This window comes from Centropristis striata, chromosome 19 (genome assembly GCF_030273125.1).
Source record: "Centropristis striata isolate RG_2023a ecotype Rhode Island chromosome 19, C.striata_1.0, whole genome shotgun sequence".
Classification (NCBI taxonomy): domain Eukaryota; kingdom Metazoa; phylum Chordata; class Actinopteri; order Perciformes; family Serranidae; genus Centropristis; species Centropristis striata.
In genome coordinates this window covers 33,085,868-33,090,707 of record NC_081535.1, presented here as the reverse complement: position 1 = coordinate 33,090,707, position 4,840 = coordinate 33,085,868, and positions in this window count along the sequence as shown.

Below are 4,840 nucleotides of genomic sequence, written 5' to 3'. Positions count from 1 at the left end.
CATATGTGCTGTTTCCTGTTTTGGGGTGTTTTTGGGTGTTATGAATGTGTGACAGGGTGATTATTTAGAAAAGAATATATCTTTATTGTCTGTTCAACAGAGCAGAAATTTGTCTTTCGACACGGCTATAAAAATTCTTGCAAAACGCACAACAATTACATGAAGTGAGATAAAACAACAACACTTCAGTAAAAACACAACATCAATAAAAAGAATGACGTGGGGTACAGTGTTACCGGCCACTATTTAGTATAGCGACTGCAGATGGTAGAAATGACTTTTTATAAATGTTTTTATGTTTTTATTTACTTTGAATCTCTTCACCACACTCACTCAGCACATAAAATTGCTTCAGAGAGCCCAAATATGTTAAATAAATATGAAAAAACCTGACAGAAACATGGTTCCCAATTATTATTTGTGGGAAATTGGGGAGATTTAATGAAGAAAGTATGTCCAATTGCAATATGTTGAATAAATAAAGCGCTCTCTAAAGAAAAAAAAAAGAAAAATTCAGATACTTGCATGTGTAGATGCATGCAAATATACTTCCAACATTTTTTAAAAGTAGTGACGGTGACCTATATAACATTATTTACAAACTACAATAATAAAACATTAAATGTCCAAAGGTGAGGTCAATAAATGCACATATACTCACATATATAAATACATACTGTATAATAATGAATACAAAATGTATATATTTTTATTTATTAGAAATTGTATGTAAAAAAAAAAAAAGAAAAAAGTAGCTTAAAAACAGAAAAAAAACATGCATAATGTGTATTCACTGGATATATTTGATGCATTGTGTTCATTACCTAAATGTTGCAGCTGGTAAAGGTGGAGCTTATTTTAACTACTTATGTCTGAAGTAATACATCACAATCTATTAGTCAATTATATATAGCAAAGTAATTAAAGCTGTCAGATGAAGTCGTGCAGTAAAAAGTACAATTTTTACCTCTGAGAAGTCATGGAGAACAAGCATAAGGACCTTAAAACTGTATTTAAGTACAGTGCTTTAATAAATACACTTATTACTGGCAAGGTGTAGAGGTACTTTCAGCAGTGGAAAGTAACATTTACTCAAGTGCTGTTAAGTACAAGTTTGAGATACTTAATACTTTAACTCCACTACAATTCAGTAGCAAGTATTTTCTTTGCCGATTCAGATTACTAATTAAATGTAATCAATAATGAAATTGCTATTATTCTATAAATAAGACTATTTAAATAAACTCTGATTTTGTTAAGGACACAACTCAATGAATGAAAAATACAAGGATATATATATGCATATATATATATGAATATGTGTATATATATGTATGTATATATGTGTATATATATATATATAGTGGCAAGAAAAAGTATGTGAACCCTTTAAAATGACCTAGTTTTTTGCAATAATTTGTCATAAATCGTGATCTTATTTGCATCCAAGTCCCAAGTATAGACGAGCACAACGTGCTAAACCTAATACCACACAAACAATTATAATATTTCATGTCTTTATTGAACATATCCATTAAACATTCAAAGTGATGGAAAAAGTAAGTGAACCCTTTGGCTAATGACTCCATTAAGAGTTAATTGGAGTCAGGAATTAGCAAACTTAGAGTCCTAACAATGAAATGAGATGTGAGTGAGGTGTAGAGATACTTTGAGATTGCTATTCACAAGAAGCATCTGCTCATGTGAACCATGCCTTGCAAAAAAAAGGATCTCTGAAGACTAGATCAAGAATTGTTGATATGCATCAGACTGGAAGGGGTTACAAAATAATCTCAAAGACTTTATTAGGTGTTCACCAGTCCACAGTTAGACAAATGGTCCACAAATAGAGATGATTTAGTGCTGTGGATCCCTAGAAGTGGGTACCCAGCTGCCAAGTTAACTCCAAAGGCCCAATGCAGAAAGCTCAGTGAGGTAAAATAGAACTCCAGAGTAACACGTAAAGACTTGAAGGAGTCATTAACTGGTTAACATCTCTAGTCAGGAGTCTACCACACACAAGATTGAACAGGTATGGTGTCCATGGCAGAACATCAGAGAGGAGGTCGCTGCTTTCTATAAAAACATCACTGCACGCCTGAAGTTTAAGCCTGAAGGTTAAGCCATGGTCACCTAACACATATTTATTTTTCACTGCTGCAATTCAAAGTGTGCACCTTATGTCCTTATGTCTGTTTGTATATTATTATTACTATTTCTGAGACATTGTCTCTCGCACTGACTTGGTGGTGTTTATTAATCTCATTGTACCCAGGTACAGTGACAATAAAAGTGATTCTGATTCTGATTCATATATATATTTAAAAAAAAAAAAAAAGTGCTCTTCTTCTTCTTTTCTATTCTTTTCTTCTTTAACATATAGCACTCCTGTAGCGGTGACAGTTAGCTCTTAAAGTTATTTACTTACTTGATTCCTGTGGTCTATGTCTAGTACCTTCAGGTTGAATCACTTATTGTAAGTCGCCTTGGACAAAAGCGTCTGCTAAATGACATGTAATGTAATGTAAAAGTTTGCCAAAGAGCACCTTGACACTCCACAACACTACTGGGAAAATGTTTAGTGGACTGATGAAACTATGGTGGAAATGTTCATGAAGAACACGCAGCAATAGGAATGGAGTAAAAAGGGCCCTGCTTTCCAACAAAAGAACATCATCCCAACAGTGAAGTATGATGGAGGAGCATCATGACTTGGGGCTGTTTTACTGCCTCAGGGCCTGGACCACTTACTGTCATTGAGGGGAAAATGTATTCACAAGTTTATCAAGGTATTCTAGAGGTTAATGTCAGGGTGGCTGTCTGTCAGCTGAAGATCAGTAGACGTTGGGTGATGCAGCAGGACAATGAGCTTAAACATCAAATGAATCTATTTCAGAATGACTTCAAAAAAGTAAATCTGCCTTTCAGAGTGTCCCAGTTGGAGCCCAGATATCAATCCAATAGAGATGCTGTAGAATGATGTTGTTCAGGTCTGATCAGCAGCTATCAGAAGTGTTTTGTTGAGGTTATTGCTGCCAAAAGAGGTTCCACCAGTTATTAATGGATGTGTTCAATGAAAACATGAAATATTATAATTGTTTGTGTGGTATTAGGTTAAGTTAAAGATTCATACTTATTGCTTGTTTTTTTAAAAATTGAATTTGTTATGTTATTTCATTACCAGGATTTAATTCACGTCTGCATACTGAATAGTGCTTTTTTTTGCTAATACTTTTATACTTTAACTGTAGTATACATCCAAAAGTATTACATACAGGATATACTTACAGGACTTTTAATTGCGACAGAGAACTTGACACTAAACCGTGTCAGTGCAACTTTATCTTTACTTTAGTGGAACAACGTCAGACTAATTATTATTCCAAGCGGAGTATTATCACGTTTTTGTGTGTCCGGTGCAAGGTTATTATAGTTAACGAAAACTAACGAAATAACGAAAACTAGAATTGAAAAACATTTTCGTTAACTGAAATAAAAATAAAAACTAGAGTTTTTAAAAAAACGATAACTAACTGAAACTGTATTGCGTGGTTACAAAACTAACTAAACATAACTGAAATTATAGTGAAAATGTCCTTAGTTTTCGTTTTTGTCAACTTTTTTCATTCATAATTCAGTGTTTCTATTTGAACATGCAACACATGGTGAATATGTTTACTGAGACTGGGATGTTTACACTAGAACCAAAATACAAAACAGTTAATAACCTTATTGGGGCTGAGATGATAAACCAAAGGAAATAAAGGCAAAATTTATTATGACCACTTTGAATCTGGCACCAAACACATAGCCCATTACAAAAAAACTAAAACTAACACTAAAACTAATAAAAACTAAACTAAAACTAAGCATTTTCCAAAAAATTAAAACTAATTAAAACTAATGAACTCACTCTGAAAACTAACTAAAACTAACTGAATTTGAAAACAAAAATTTACAACGAAATTAAAACTAAAACTAATGAAAAATCCAAAACTATTATAACCTTGGTCCGGTGAGGATACATTTAAAAACAGCGCTCAGATTATGACAGAAAGAGAAGAAAAAAAAACCCCTTTAATCGCTGTTCGACCCGCTCCCACTGCGCATGCGCGAACATTTCCCCAGCAGGTAAACTAGGCAAAATTTATTATGACCTCTTTGAATCTCGCACCAAACACATAGCCCATTACAAAAAAACTAAAACTAACACTAAAACTAATAAAAACTAAACTAAAACTAAGCATTTTCCAAAAAATTAAAACTAATTAAAACTAATGAACTCACTCTGAAAACTAACTAAAACTAACTGAATTTGAAAACAAAAATTCACAACGAAATTAAAACTAAAACTAATGAAAAATCCAAAACTATTATAACCTTGGTCCGGTGATGATACATTTTAAAAACAGCGCTCAGATTATGACAGAAAGAGAGAGAAAAAAAACCCTTTAATCGCTGTTCGACCCGCTCCCACTGCGCATGCGCGAACATTTCCCCCAGCAGGTAAACTAGGCAAAATTTATTATGACCACTTTGAATCTGGCACCAAACACATAGCCCATTACAAAAAAACTAAAACTAATAAAAACTAAACTAAAACTAAGCATTTTCCAAAAAATTAAAACTAATTAAAACTAATGAACTCACTCTGAAAACTAACTAAAACTAACTGAATTTGAAAACAAAAATTAAAACTAAAACTAATGAAAAATCCAAAACTATTATAACCTTGGTCCGGTGATGATACATTTAAAAACAGCGCTCAGATTATGACAGAAAGAGAGAAAAAAACCCTTTAATCGCTGTTCGACCCGCTCCCACTGCGCGTGCGCGAACA